Genomic DNA, 17555 nt, shown 5'->3' with positions numbered 1-17555 from the left:
GTGAACTCTAGGCGCTATGCCCGGCTTTGACTGCTGCGACTGCCTACATAAGTGTATTGCATCACCTCAATTATTTATTAACACGAAATAAATAAGTATGCGCAAGTAAATTTATTACATTTTTGGACTGAATACTTCAAAAATGGAGGGAGCGTGGCTTTAATGTTTAATTTAATTAAACGTTATAGAATCAAACATATTTTGAGTAATATCAGGTACCGTAATATAATACACACTTGTATGATCCAGATACAGATCTACAGACAAAACCTGTGGTCCGATTTAGATTAAATTTGGTATCTGGCTTTATCCACGAGTCACTAATTTTTTAAGCACGGGTTGAGAACCCATGTAGCACAGATGGTTGGGCCAACGTTGGCCAACTGTGGGACAGTTGGTCGATGGTTGGTTGGAGCTTCCACAACCAACCAACCGTTGTCCAACTGTATATCTCGTAGTTGGGCCAACCAATATTTACAACTGTGGACCAACATTGGTTCATTGTTAATGAAATACATTAATATGCATTGCTGGGTATCATACATCAAGCCAACCGTTGTCCAACCGTTTTTCACTCCGTTGGACCAACAAAAGATACTTTTGTTGGACCAACGATGGTCCATGGTTGAGTTTACACTACTTTCATTCTCTGGGTCTAGCTTTCACAACATTATAATAAAATATCTGGTTTTACAGTACCTTTATTAGTTCCAAAAGTTTTTGGAACTGATAAAGGTATTGTAAAACCAGATATTTTATATATTACAGTTCCGGGGCTACAACAATGAATTTTAATAATTATAATAATGCAAATATTTTTTAAATTAATATTCTTTAACTTATTTGCAACAATTTAAGGGGAAAGAGTAATTAATCATATAACAGTCAATTATAATAGCATTAATAATCTAACGGTAATTAATTAATCTATATTCAAATACCAGTATCCTCTCTAACTCCAAAAAAAATAACTACTTATGATGCCTTAACAGATTAACAGAATCATATTATACTGTGTAGTATCAAAAATGTTTGAAGTATTGCGACCATTGCAACTGTCGGCTACTCTTTCACCACTTGAAAACTCTCTATATCAACATTCACAGATAGCTCAGTGGTAAGATAAGAGGCTGATAAGTCGAAGGACCCGGGTTCAAGACCCGTCTGGGCCAAAAAATTTTGTTCTAGCTTTTTTTCAAAATTTGTTTTTATGAACTATTTAATCAATTTACTCAACTAATAATTATGCTTTTCGTACTAAATCTTTATTATTTTGTGTGAAATAAAACGGTTGGTTGGATATCAGTTGTGTTATGGTTAGTTGGTCATCAGTATTTTTGGATGGTTGGGCCATTGTTGGACAATGGTTGGCTGGAAAACAGTTTAAAGAGGTGACATTTCTACCGTTGGCCAACTGTGTGGCTCCACAATTTACCAACGTTGGCCCAACCATCTGTGCTACATGGGAAATAATGGCAAAAATTTATAAAAACAGTTCACCGGTTTAACATATTTCTCAGTTATTGCATAGATAAAACATACTCCCTTAGTGTTGTTAGATGTTAGATAAAACACCCCCTTGTATTGCTTAGTCTATGGTTATTGTGAGTTGCAAAATAAATTGTATACAAAAGCATTTGTGTACACAGAAAATATAGAGGACTAGATGTATACAGAAGATATATAAAAAATACAATACGCATACAACTATCAACGTTTACTTATGTAAAATTAATGAATTTGTTGTATTGAGTATTTTTTACATTATGACGAAGCCTTAACAAAAAATATTTTTTTAATGTTACTCTAAGGAGTTCTAGGGTGTTAAACTATATTGTAATTATCTTTTGTGGAAGATTCTGTCCACGATTAATGATTGCTAACAATTTAATACAAACATTTAAGTCTCTGTACGTGAAGACTAAATACCCCCGCCGCAGCAAACCAGCAACTAAGTGAATTTCCATTTGCCTGATTAGATTTACACTAAAATGTCTACTTAAAAATATAACATTTATTTCCTATTTAAATAGAATTAGTTTAACAAGTACTTAGGATTGCTGCATCAGGGAGGGTTAAACTGTTTTTTTTATGTTAATAGTTGGTAAGAAATAAAAACATATTCCAAATTCTATCAAAATACTAGCTGTTTGCCCGTTCTACGTACGGGAATCTTGTAGTAGGTTGAAACCTTATATTCAGAACAGGAGTTGGTTTGCATATTTAGTGTGCATTTTTCCAGATATGCTGGTTAAACTATTACTGTATAGGAATACATAATAAACCTTCGCAAACACAATATCTGACAGTTTCAAAGCCAAAACGAATGCTTCGCAATTAAGTGTCAACCGATAATGTTAGTCCATATTTTATATCTAATGATAAAAGGAACTGCTTTATAGATCTATGAGTCATAGCCCTTACGGAGGCCTGTAATTGAAAGTTACTTTTCACACTGGTTAAAAGTAGTAAAAATACTACCTCAACCTCACTACTGCACACTTTTTTCCGGTTGAAATTTGCATTAACAAAGGTGCTCTTTTTTCACGAAACACTGAGAAATAAGGACATTAATGAGTTACCAACAGGCTTACACACACAAATACAGAAATGAATTAGGGGATTTACCACGCTTTAACCAAAGCAAATTACAATTATTTGAAAGTTTTGATAGTGTCATCAAATTTTATAATAACCGTTTTTAGGCCTAATCAAACTGTAAAATTGGTGTAAATCCGTTGGCAAATATATAAATAATTAAATAAATACACATCCCACAAAACATTTATACGTTAACAACACCAAGCTTTAAAAATTCATGATGGTTTGCTAAATAAATCGGTCACTAATGTATTATCATTTTCATAGCATAAAGTAACATTTTGGAGTCCAGACAGAAAACGCAATAAAATGATATACAGTAAGACATCAATTAAATTTAATAAGAAATAAGGTACAGCACTAACGATAACTATAGTTGTAAATAGTGATGTGTTTGTAGTTTGTACGTAAAAATTATTCTTGCTGCTACCAACAGTTCTAAGGAAAAGTAGCAGTACCAAAAACCAACGTTTACATTTAAGAAAAGAACTATAGTACTTACAATTACGACCAATTCAAACTGTCCTTCTAATCAAACTGTATTATAGGTGGTAATTCGTTGGAAAATATATAAATAAATAAATACACAGGCCACAAAACATGTAACGTTAACAACGTAAAGCTTTAAAAACTCACTATTATATTATTATATATGGTTTGCTAAAAAAAACATTCACTTGATGTGGTGCAGTACCGAAGCTATTAATCTCCCTTGGTTTTAAATTTTTTAAGTTTTCGAAAATTATAGTTATTTCCCATTTATTTGTAAGCAACTTTTAATGTTAACATATTAATGACAGTTTGAAGAAACCACCTTTATCCAAAGGTTTCTTTTTTAAAAGATTACGTAATCTCTAAACTATAATCGGTACACATATCTAGCAAACATTCGGAGGAAATGTGACAAAAAACGCACAAATCTGGGGTTTTGGACGTTTGTAGTTTTACTTCCTAAGTAGAAAAAGTACCGATGTCGTTGTCGAAATGTAAGTAAGTAGAAACCGAAAGTAACACGTTGGAAAAAGCGAGTTGCGATTTTAGCTACATCTGTAAGTTAAACATATGTTACGATCACAGTGAAATTAGAAAGATCTTCCAAGATCACAGCAACATCCACGATCACCCACTGCAGTTGATTTTTTACTTTGCACTTTACACAACTGTCTTTGTTACGCCGTCATTGAATGGAAACCTTTTTTAAACTATTGGTGACGATGATTTAAAAAATGTAAGTTTCCCAGCACTGATTCACAACACTGATTCTCAGTATTTTCCCCGGTTATAAAAACTTAAGAACAATCGTTGCACTTGCGATTAATTAAACCTGTTAAGTAAGGCACAACGGAACGGTTTTAATCTAACTTGGTTTGGATGTGCTAACAAAACTTTATCGGAAATGGTTGCGGTATTGGTATTTGTAAACAGTATTTAATGTAAACATATCAGTGACAGCTAGAAATTAGAACTAATCCAAACAGCTGATCGTTATTTCATAAAATGTAATAGTAGACATTGGGGGAAATTTGACAAAAATCGAACAAAATTGGGTTTTTGATTGTTTGTTATATTTTTTCAAAAGTAGTTAGGCCATATTTCAATAGCCAAAGACACTCTCGCCAATCCAGTGAATACAGAAAAATAATTGAAATCTTGATCTGTACTCTAGTTTTCAAGGAGTAGGCCGCGTAAAATGACATTTTGGCGTTACAGACGAAGTCACAGAATGGACAGACAGACAGACATACAGACAGAAATTGAGATAAGACTCGTTTCGGCTTTCTTAGGCTATGAAACGTAAAAATAACCAAAAACTGCATGATTCTAAGCAATGTACATACAAAACTGTAATTATTGTATTTATATAGATGTTCACAAACAAGCAAACTACAACAGTTTAATTGTTCTCCATAAGAATAACATGGGACTTTTAAATTTACATTTTTTTTATTTTCTCCGTAACCATTAGGCACTTAATAACGCTTCAATATACTAAATAGTTTGTTTTTAAGCTCTACAAAATGGTCTGAAAAGAAATTGCTTAATTTTATGTTGTTTTTTTGTCAAAAATGGGAAAACCCTATTTTTACCCCATTAAACACCCCGTAAACCCCTGTTCCCATAGTCCGATTATGCGGGTTCGCGAACTCGTTCAAGTGTATCCCGCCTTACACCTTCATACCTAATTTTATTAAAATCTGACAAAAATTACTCAAGTTATCGTGCGGATGGACACACACACATATATAAATATATACTGTATATGGCCCCAGCCTACGCTAATCTTTTCATGGGTCTATTAGAGCAAAGTTTTCTTTCAAACAATCCTTTAACTCCTCTTCTTTGGTTAAAATATATAGATGATATCTTTATTGTTTGGCAACACGGAATAAATTCACTAAAAGAATTTCTACAAGATTTAAACCAATTTTCTTGCTTGAAATTCACTTGGAATTATTCAGACAAAATTATTTCTTTCTTAGATCATTGGCAATCAAAAACCTAAAACAAAAATTCATTTAAAAGAAACTAACAAAATGCAGTACTTACATTATCAAAGTTGTCCCTCTATGTATATGAAAAAATCAATTCCAAAAAGCTTATAAATTCGAGCTAAAACACTCTGCAGTGAAAAATCTGATTTTGAAAAATATATCACTAAATTGAATTCTGCTTTCATTGAAAGAGGCTATCCTCAAAAACTAATATCCAATCAGATCAAAAACCCCAAAAAACTCAACCAAGATAATAGTTTTTCAAGTGATCCTAAATGTATAACTCAATATTATCCTGGGCTACAAAAGATAAACAGTGTAATGAAAGTAGCATTCAATATTTTGAAATCTTCTCCCAGTACTGAAAAATTATTTTCCAGACCACCACGTGTTGTTTTTAAAAGGCCATAAAATTTAAAAAATATGTTGGTAAGACCCAAAATTCAAAATTCTCGGCCTTCAAACAATTTTACAGTTCCGAGGATACATATAGAACTATTCCCGCTTCGATATTGTCCTAGGGCTCTGCCCAGTGGGCTTTCAAAGATTTGAGGTGAGAGATTTAAAACAGTTTGTTGTTTGCCTTTGTTTGCTTTGTTGATGCTATTTTAAATAAATAATTTGAATCACTCCATAGGTATAGGGTATCTGCTAAATGTTTTCTGTGGCTAAGGGCAGCAAGCATAATTGTTTTGAATAAATACTAGTTTACTAAAGTAGCTTTGGTCTTGTGGTTAATTGTGGTGAGAAATGGCTTCCCTGATTGGAATTTTGGAAATTGCCTCCGTGAAATGTGAAAATTAAAATAAATGTGTGTTGAGGTAAGCTTAGTTCTTGGTCAAAACCGCTAAATTAGCAAACATGCCTACCCATTTATTATTTCTAAGTTTATGCTTTGTTTATATTTTGTAAAGGTTTGTCAAAATCAGTGTTAAGTAAAGGTATCTCATTGACAGAACTTAGCATACCTACCCAAGAAATTGTTTCCAAGCTACTTTTGTAAAAGGTTGAACAAAATTTAGTGTAAAGAAAAGAAGATCAGGCCAATTTTTTTTACACTTTAATCATTAAAATCGAAATTCAATCTATGCCTGGCTTGTTCTCAGCCAATCCTTTGCCCATGAGAACGTGACTTGAACTTGAGATCTTGCGATCATCTTTACTTTTCATTCCAATGATGGGTCAGCGAACGTTTTGTATTGTTCATGAGTTTGTAAAGAAAATGATTTAATAATTTAAATTTTTAATTTCCATATGTTTATAAGGGCATTTAACAACTGCGCAATTAATAAGTACTGTAAACCATATTACTGTAAAAGGCCGGTCTTTATAAATTATATAGTTCTAAAAGAAATTTCTATTTGACCTCTTTGTCACAAAAACATACTTCTTTGTATAATGATTGTTATGTAAATGCAATTGTCATCGTAATTTACAATTATTGATCTGTCTATTTTTTCAATAAATGTAAATATCTTGTTTGGTAAACAAAGGATGTAATTGAATCTGTAAGTTAAGACAAGTATGCGAAAACTACAGTTTTCCATTAGCTCAAGCCTAAATTATATTGTATGTAATGTAGCTTGTTATATTTCGTTATTTTGTCACGTAAAAACATTTAAATTATGTATGATGTATAAATATAAAAAAATTTAACAACAAATCCATTTGAAAGTAAAGTTTAGACATTGGTACGGTCGACATTGGTACATTATCATTGGCGAAAATGCACATGCACATTAACATTAATGCGGCTATGTGTTTAAGTTGAGACACGTTTGTAGAAAACACTAAAAAGGCAATCTTTTAAACAATTTTAAAATATTTACAACTTTAATTATATAGAAATGTTCATAATACAGTAAGTAATTCCATTAGTTGCATAAGCTTTTACGTGAGTCTTTTTTAATTAATTGAAAATTAAGTCTGTAATAACTCTTAAAATAGCTCCTGTAATACCGGTACTTGATAATTGCTTGATTTCTAGCAACGAGTACACAAGTTAAAAATTCAACAATGCATTAACATAACAAGCTCTCTTTCACGCTGCAAGACTAGTAAACGGCAGAAGTAAGGCAGAGCGGCAGAACTGCGGTATTGGTTTACCATACACGCCTGCAACGATGCGCTGCAAACCGCGCGACGAGTAGCTAAATGAACCGTAGAGTAAGTGAGCCTTCTAATATTTGTAGAGGGTTCACTTACTCTACAGATCATTGTGCCAATGAACTGTAGAGTAAGTGAGCCGTCTTCTATTTGTGTAATAGTTATCATGAAATAGGCTCGTATAGTATACGAGCCTACTCCTGTAATTTATTTAAATTCAGTATTTTGGCTCGTATACTATACGAGCTTATTCCTGAATTATTCAAGAATTCATACGCTTGGCTCATAGGCACTATGATGATCTGTAGAGTAAGTGAACCCTCTTCATTTATTTGATATTTTTGATCGGCTCGTATAGTATACGAGCCTGTAGTGCAAGTGAACCTTCAATATTATTTACGAAGCTCGTATAGACTATGATTTGTAGAGTAAGTGAGCCATGTGTTTTAAGAATTACATATTTGGAGGCTCATTGTGTCAATGATTCGTAGAGTAAGTGAACCCTAACCACTGAAACTTCGGAGGCCATTTTGGTTCTATTGTTCTATTAGAACTAGAAATAGAAAAGTGTTACGCATCTGAACTGTTGTGTTGTGACAAGGGTATTTCATCAACTTTTTTTAAAACGTTTATCAGTTTTCTGCGTAAGGTAAGTTATTTAATACACAGAGGATACGCGTCCGGTAACCGGACGTGGATTAGGCGTCCGGTAACCAGACGTGGATTAGGCGTCCGGTAGGGGGTCCCGGAACGCCATTACCACAATGATACGATGTTCAGCCATAGCCATCAGTGATCGTGGTGTAGTGGATAGAGTGCTCGACTGATATGCGAGAGATCCCCGGTTCGAAACCTATCGGTAACTATAACTTTTTGTCACAGATTTTTCTTTGAATGTAATTTCTTCTTAACTGTACATCTTTTGTTAGAATTTTTGGCATTTATAATTTTATGTTATGATGAGAATGGAACCTTCATTTGATTTTTTTCACTATCAGCAAGTTTGGTTGGTTAGGTTAGGTTATGACAGTAACTGCCGGACGCCTAATCCACGTCCGGTTACCGGACGCGTATCCTCTGCGTATTTAATATCAATCAAGTTTGTAGCTTTTAGTGACACATATTCTTACAGTATGCTTGTTCAGCTCTAGCCTAGTAATATTCTAAGGTGAAATAGACGAATGTATTGGTACGGTATCCCGTTCTACCCCAATATGTTTTGTTGCAAGCATTTTAAGTAAGTGTTGTATTACTATTCCAGAGTGTGATAAATTATGTCAGAGAAACTGATCAACAGAAATGAGATGAAGAATCAATGTCAGAAGCAGGGCCCTGTTTCATAAAAATACTAGTCTAGTATTTACTAGTCCATGGACTAGTAATACTAGTGTATTTTACAAGTCTACGTTTCAAAAACCTACTAGTGTAAAATACTAGTTACTAGTGTAGGGACTAGTATTACTAGTGGTTTTTACTAGTGTAGACAGCAATGTGTTTCATAAAGTTTTACTCTTGTAAATTACACTAGTAAATACTTGCTATTTTCTACCAACCTCTCTTCACCCGTATTATTTGAAGTAGACTAGTATTTTTGAAAAGAGAGTTATTTCATTACACACATAATTTAAAAAATGAGTTATTAATTTCTTTTTTCAAGTCCGAATTGGTTCACGAATAGATCTGTGAGTGCTAAAATGATAATAATTAGATATAAATTACAATCAATAAATGTGGCGTAGTACAAAATTAGTGAAATTGAATTTTATAATGTATGTACAATCGCCCTATTAGAATAATTATAATTATAAGTTATCAATTTCTGTGAAATTTTTGTCTAATTTTACTTGAGTTAAATTTCATGGTTATCTCAACTATTTAGCTATCACAGAGAAAATATGTTTAAGCTTTGATAGAAACCAAATTAAAACCACATACCGGAACCGTTTTGCATACAAAGATGTTCAAAAATGTATCCAACATTGCAACATTAGTCAGATTATTTTAACCCAATTAAGGCTCTCGGTTTTATTTAAAGACATTTTAATAGGAAATAATAGTAAGGCAATTTTAAAGAGGAGTTGCATTGTATTTTTGAGGTGCTTATTATTTGCTAAATAGCTAAAATCCTGTGATGTACTAACAATTTTGTAGGCCTATATTTGATTTTTGGGCGTTGAACTGAACTGCTTATCATAATAACATTACTTTTAATCCATTTCGGTATTCTGAATTTGTTAATCAAAGTAATAAAAAAATAGATGTTGATTAGAGCTGTTATTTTAATGTAAAAACATGTAAAAGTTTAATTAATGGAATAAGAGTATAGAGAGTGGCGCAGATTTGAACCAGAGACTCACCACGACAATCAAGAACTCAGCCTCTGAGCTACGCCCTGCCATAGTGACAATGCCATGTTTTACTATACTTGAAAACCTACCATTTGCTTGAAAACCATTGCTTGTAACGGCGTTGCAATTATTTGTTACATCAATAAACGTTTAGGCTTATTATTCATGGTTTGTAGACTCAAAATTAGAATATCACCAAATAGTTTGTAACCCAAATATTCTTATGCATTCGAATATTTGAAAGCATAGGTTAGGGTACGAAAACGTTCCAAACAAAATGTCCTTAGACGGTTTAATTACATTCAAAATTTGAGCCTTCTTTTCTTTACTCATAGCAAGCTTAATTTTATATGTCAGAATAAAACAAAAACTATACAAATCACAGCGAATGCGGCAGCATCAGATCAACTTCCACCCAACAGTTGAGCGCCGCAACTAGGCCTACAACCGGCTACTACAATCACCGTGTTGATTGCAGCGACGCGCGTCGGCGGGCTCATTGATGAACATAAATAATAGCGGTTTGATAAATAATGTGTGATTGTTTTACTTGTGTCTATATATAGCCCAGTCAATGAATGCAATAAAACACCCTTTTTCGCAACTAAATGGTGGAAAGCTGGATTTGTTATATGTGATAGAACCACATGAGAGGTGTATTTTCCCAAAAGTCCCCACTTCTACCCCTTGAGCTTTCCCCCCCACCCCCCTCCAAACCTAGAAATTGCAGTGTTTTACTTAATTGGTCATAATTCGAATGCTATGTGAGCTATCGAGCTGCAATTTGTTTTGTTTTATTTCTTATTAGCTTTCCTACAACTTGTATTTGTAACATTTTTCTAAAACCAATACTTAGGGAGATATAAAATTTAAACTTCGTTTAAAGCTTAGTTTCAGAGTGCAAAATTTTGTTTTTCTCAATGTATACTATTAAATAGACATAATACGTAAATATGGTTCAAACAAAAGTTTTAGTACGTTTTTCAAGGTTTACAAATATATTATTGGTTAGTCATTTAGGTGACCGGGTGAAGTGCTGGGTGTCGGCAAAGTGAGCGCGTGCGCGCTAGTTGAACACCTCTGCGCTGCGTCGTCGCATCTAGCCCAGCCAATAAACACACACACTGCCTTTTTTCGTAGCTAAATAGTGGAAAGCTGAGTTTGTTATATGTGATGTAACCACTTAAGAAGTGTATTTTCAAAAAGCTCCCGATTCTCCCCCCCTCCCAACCCCCTCCAACCCCCTACAAACCTGGAAATTACAGTCATTTACTTTACTGCATATCATTCAAATTCTACGCATGCCATCGTAGTGAAATTTGGTTTGTATTATTTATAATTAGTTTATCTACAACTTTTGCACTAAAGATTTTCTTATAAAACTATATCCAAAGAGTTATAACATTTTTATTTATTTTTTGTAATGTTTATGTTTTAGAGGTACACAATTTTGTTTTACCCTCTATCAATTTGTTTCAAAAAAATTTTCTCAAAATGTTTCAAACAAAAATTTTAGTATGCTTCTTAAGATTTATAAATATATATTTGGTTAGTCGGCCGAATGAACTGATGTAGTGTGGGGCGTCGGCAAATAGAGCGCGTGCAGGCTCGCCCGTCGATGCGTCGCGTCGTAGGCACTAACATCGCTCAAGTTCTCAAAGGTTGTATATACAAATGCTAAGGCCTTGTACTTTGTACTTTACTACCAAAACAATCTGTATCCAAGCTTAACCGTTAACTCCAAAAACAATTATTATTTAGATGGAACCCAATCATTTACTTGTTTATAACCAGTTTTGGTTCAGGTAAATTAATCTCTACCTACTTACTTGTTATACTTGCAATACTAGTAATAGGTACTTGATTTTTTCATCTTTGACCAACGGAAGTTTGATAGATTGAGGTATAGAACACTAGGCCTAGTAAACACATTAAAAACCACTACAAACATACTCTTTGCTCTTCCTTACGTTACAATGTGATTTCCATTATCTACCAGCAATGGGACTCGCTTTGTTCCGCAAGGTTTTTACTAACTGCACCTCGCAGTCAGTGAAGATCTAAACAGAAAACTGCAAAAAATACTAAGATGAAACCTAATCATTTGTACACTTCTTAGATCTGTTGTTACTTTTAACTCGTTTCTCATTTGAAATAATAATTTATTTAACTATTTCTGTTAATGGCTACACCTATTGACAATAATATACATATCCATGTATATTAAAGAAATATTACATTACATGAAGCTGGGTAAGAAACATACTGAACCCAATGATGAGATGACCCAATTCGCTTATGGGTCTCAGGATGATTGGAGTGTCGAATCGAAATCCACCACCACTTACCATCTTTTATGTATACCTATTTACAGTATGGTGAGTAACATTATAAGTGTAAATTTCTGTTTTGAGTGTTAGATTATTAGACAAAGTTTCTTTTATTTACTTTCCAATTAATTAATGTAATAAGGCATATATCCAAAAGTTATAAATAAGTAAGTAAAAAACTATATTTGTGTCCCCATACATGCAGACAAGGCTATTTACGGAATACATACAGGCAGATTATTCAAATTTTCTTTCTTAACAATTAACATACTGTGTAGATGTGTCAATCAAATTGGGGTTTTTTCGTAAAAATTGGCAGCAATGTATTACGAATCTGCTTTACGGCACTATTACGTCGTCGAGATCAATCATTTTTAGAGACTCTATACTGTGAATCTTGGTGAGGTTCTGTTCTCTAATATTTGATTGTTTTCATGTTATCCTAAAAATGAGTCAGCATAATAGTTCTTTATTGGTTTGTGGTAGACATTATGCAATCGTTTAACATCGCTAATAAAGATGAATGCGCTTATTAAGTGTTTTAAAATCTCCTATATATAGACTTAATAAAAAAAAAAAAACTAGTTTTAACATTGACTGGTTTTAATTTGTGTTCCTTACCATGATTAAAAGTGGCTTATAAATATTCCCGACAGTTTTCTACGTTGTTCGTGATATTATTTTAACATAGGCTTACAACTCATGGCAGAGCAGAAAGCTAACCCTTGCTAGTGGGAAGCGTGAAGAGAGGGACATATCAACGATAGGACGCAGTTTGTATCAAGGATTAGTGGGTCGACGAAAACTTTTTACTGACCGTGAGGAGCTTCATTTAGTCACGGTTTAGCGTGGAAACAGATTGTTTTGTTAGTAACGTAGGCTACAAATTATTAAGTCGGATTTGTATGAAACAGTTGAGAACTTAGCGGTGCCAGTCCTTATTATGCATCGACGGGCGGGGCTACGCGGATGCTTTAAGAAGCTACACGCGCTGTCTTTGCCGACGCCCACATCAGGTTTTTTTTTGTTTTTTTTCAGATGAATAATCAAATATATATTTATAAACCTTAAGAAACATACTAAATTTTGTTTCCGACACATTTTGCGTATTTTATTTGAAAAAATATATAGAGGGTAAAACAAAATTGTGTACCTCTAAAACATAAACATTAAAAAAAAAATGAAAATTGTATATCTCTTTGGATATAGTTTTATAAGAAAATCTTTAGTGCAATAGTTGTAGATAAACTAATTATAAATAATACAAACCAAATTTCACTACGATGGCATGCGTAGAATTTGAATGATATGCAGTAAAGTAAACGACTGTAATTTCCAGGTTTGTAGGGGGTTGGAGGGGGTTGGGGGGGGGGAGAATCGGGAACTTTTTGAAAATACACGTCTTAAGTGGTTCTATCACATATAACAAATTCAGCTTTCCACTATTTAGCTACGAAAAAAGGCAGTTTGTGTGTTTATTGGCTGGGCTAGATGCGACGACGCAGCGCAGAGGTGTTCAACTAGCGCGCACGCGCTCACTTTGCCGACACCCAGCACTTCACCCGGTCACCTAGATGACTAACCAATAATATATTTGTAAACCTTGAAAAACGTACTAAAACTTTTGTTTGAACCATATTTGCGTATTATTTCTATTTAATAGTATACATTGAGAAAAACAAAATTTTGCACTCTGAAACTAAGCTTTAAACGAAGTTTAAATTTTATATCTCCCTAAGTATTGGTTTTAGAAAAATGTTACAAATACAAAAGTTGTAGGAAAACTAATAAGGAATAAAACAAAACAAATTGCAGCTCGATAGCTCACATAGCATTCGAATTATGACCAATTAAGTAAAACACTGCAATTTCTAGGTTTGGAGGGGGGTGGGGGGGAAAGCTCAAGGGGTAGAAGTGGGGACTTTTGGGAAAATACACCTCTCATGTGGTTCTATCACATATAAAAAATCCAGCTTTCCACCATTTAGTTGCGGTTAAAAACATTTATTGACTGGGCTAAGAAAACACTGCGTTTCTACAACTATTTACTTTTTGTATCAAATGAAAACAAAATTAAAACCCTTTATAAAGGGTTTGAAAACCCGTGATTGAGGTTAGAAATTTGTTTTGAAAGTTTACCTTGTAAAGTTGGTCACGTGACTAGTAGTTTTGGTCACGTGACTAGTAAAATTCACTAGTATTTACTAGCGGTATAAAAACATTTATGAAACACAAATTAGTAGGACAGGTAAATACGGGACTAGTATTTACTAGACTAGTAATTACTAGACTAGTATTTTTATGAAACAGGGCCCAGTTGAAGCGGTTATTTCCGTTGAAGTGGGTCGTGAAAAAGATGAAGATATGAATTTTGAATTACTTTCATGTTGGTGAATTTAATATTGTGATATAATCATGTAAATGAGTACTTTTCAGAATTAAAGATATAGGTACCAAAACAAAGTTTGTTTTCTTAACATTTGAATCTAAAACTAAATGTCTATTTACATTTTAGTTTTCTTTTAGTTTGTTTTTCTCACTTTATTATACATGTTTTCTCATTAAATTCTCCATATCCCATTCTGCCCCACAGGAAAATCCCAATCTGCCCGATGGGTGGGGCGGAACGAGAAGTATGTAAACATTATTTAAAATAAAAAAATGAAAACAATAAATTTACACTTTAATAATGTTACTATTTTGTACAAAATAAAATAAGGTTTTGTTTTCTAACTTTAAATCGTATTTATTATACATCTTTATACTGTGTATGGTAATGTAAACAATAAGTATCCCGTTCCATCCCGAGTTCCCCTACCTGGTTTGCTGCTAAAAGGAAAGTAATAAAGTGTGGTTTTTTAGTAAAATATGGATAGATAAGTATAAACTAAATAAATTTGGTATGTTAGATCAAAATATATCAATTAACAAGCAAACTACAACATATTACAATATTCTCCATGAGAATAACATGGGAATTAAAAACAAATTACATTTTATTTTTATTTTTTCTGCAACTATTAAACCATACAAAAACACTTTGGTATACTGAATTTTTTTTAGCTCTTTTAAAAGGCTAGAGAGAAATAGGGAAATTTTGAGTTTTGATGGTAAAAAATGAGAAAACCCAACTTTTACCCCATAAAAACCCCTGTAAAATCCGTTCCCAAAGGCAGAGTTCTGCCGGCAACGTGTTCCCCTGACTAAAGTGAGGTTATCCCACTTTCTTGAAACATGGTCCAATCATGCTGGTTTGCGAACTCATTCATGTTTATCTTGCCTTACACCTTCAAACCAAATTTCATCAAGATCGGACAAAAATTAGGCTACTCAAGTTGTCGTGTTCACTGACACACACACACACACATATATGTATATATATATATATATATATATATATATATATATATTAAAGAAATCATACTAACTCAGTACCTTGTAATTATTTATTTTTTACAGGGTAATTACACAGTAATTGTATATATATATATATATATATATATATATATATATATATATATATATATATGCATGTATACAAATTTTAACAAATGGTGTTTTTGGTCCCTGGGGACATCAAAATGAAAAAGTAAATCGGTCCCGGGCCTAGGTCTTACTGTGCCACCTAAGGTAAAAGCTACTTTCCCTATAGGGAATTTTGCTACCATGGTATGGAAGGACTTCCACCTTGGTAATACACTTTATTAGTCTCCCTGAAGCAGTGAACCTGGGTAGGATTCGCCAAACCCAATGTCATTTAAATGGATACATACAAAAAGTGACAAAACATTGAAATAAAATAGCAGTCCAAGAGGCTAGCATCCCAACAGAAATCACGTCATTTTCTATATTCATAAATTTAAATGACCAATACGCGAATTAATGAGCTGGTGTCACCTGTCTGCAATGCTATCTTATGGGACGTCTGGCGCCAAACAACACTATACTTACGACATTGCCGATTCTATCAGGCCACGGCCTGGTGGCCGTGGTATAACTATAGTTGTTTTATATCGTATTCTTCATATACATATTTGGCATGAATTATATCACAATCTAATAAACTGACCTAAATATGGAATGCATAGGAACTCGCCACTGGGTAACTGTGGCTTTGACAGCCCTGGGTTTCACCACCAGCTACCAGCCACAACCATGCAGGCATGCACCTTTAACTCCAGGCCATGGCCTGGTAGAATTCAATTCTAAAGAGAGATTCTAAGAATTGCCTAGGTCCTGCGCCGGAAGTCCAATAAGCTAGCACGGCAAACAGGTGACGTCCACTCATTTGATCACATGTTATTAATTTCAAAGTTCAAATAATATGTCAGTATGTCACCGCAATCGCCAATCCCACAAAGTATGAGGGTAAATCAATTAAATGAAATCAAGATAAGATTATTGTAAAATAAATTTACTGTCATTCTGTAAAAAATACACATAACATCTACATTTTACAAAGCTTTAAAATACTTGCAATAAAAATTGAGCAATAACTTTGACAAAACTCTAGATAATATTGTTTGCTTCCATCTCTACTAACATTACACATCTACTTAGTTTTTCACTTGCTATTAATTCATCAAGGATGAAGAATAATACAAATTTTTAGTAAGTTGTTTTTGTTTTTTTTTGTAACTACGGATAACTTAGTAATTTCAAATATTTAGTAACACACTAACATGAAAATTTTACATGGTTTGCTTTAGAAATATATTAATGTTTATTGATCAACTTACAAAGATCTTTGTAGATAAAAGTGGACCAACAAATTTAAAATATGCCCAAATAAAAAAAAAAATTATTATTATTATTAATGGCATGGGAATGCCACCAAGGTGCATATTTTAACCTTGTTTAAACCTATTTAAGGAACTAAAATATAACATACTTAGACTGTTCAAAATTATAAAATTCAAGGTTCCCATTCTGTGATGTTTCCCAAAATGCTTTTGCTGATAAATCTTAAAAGGAGTTTTAAAATGTAACTTTATTCCATCCCAAACTCTGCACTTTTTAAACTTAGAACTTATTCATATTCATTTGAAATTTGGTACTGTACTCCCACAAAAGTCCGACTCGACATTTCCCCAAAAAAATAATAGTCTAAATGTACTAGTATGTATGTAATTACATATTGAAGTACAGTCCAATATGAAATTACAATACTCACTTATTTGATATTACATTTGATTTGTAATCTGTATATGCAATTACATACTTTGAAACATCACATTAATTACTGAACCTATCATACAATTGTTAATACATTATTATTAAAATTATTGTGTAGTAGGTGGCACTGTTCAGTTGTGATAAATCAAACAAAACACAGAACACCCATATGTCCATTTGCCACCCGCTCACAAAAAAAACAAAAAAAAAAAACAAAAAACAAATTAATGTCAAACTTAGCTGTCCCAAATTTGTCAATGGTCACTAATACACTAATTTATTTATAATGGTCTCTTGATGGTCCAGCTTTCTCCTAAATCCGGCTCATTTAATTAAGCCTGATTATCTAAGGGCAACATAGTATGTAAATTCTGAAGTGAAAATATTTTGTTAAGTAACATTAAAAATTTTGCATTAGTATCCATAGTCAAAATAGCAATCAAATAGATCTGCTGACAGTTATATTTACTTAAGACTATAAATTATTACGCGTCATTCAAAAG

This window comes from Macrosteles quadrilineatus, unplaced genomic scaffold, assembly GCF_028750875.1.
Source record: "Macrosteles quadrilineatus isolate MER2022 unplaced genomic scaffold, UCM_ALF_1.0 Scaffold_9__3_contigs__length_116548681, whole genome shotgun sequence".
Lineage (NCBI taxonomy): Eukaryota > Metazoa > Arthropoda > Insecta > Hemiptera > Cicadellidae > Macrosteles > Macrosteles quadrilineatus.
Note: the sequence above shows the minus strand (reverse complement) of the source record.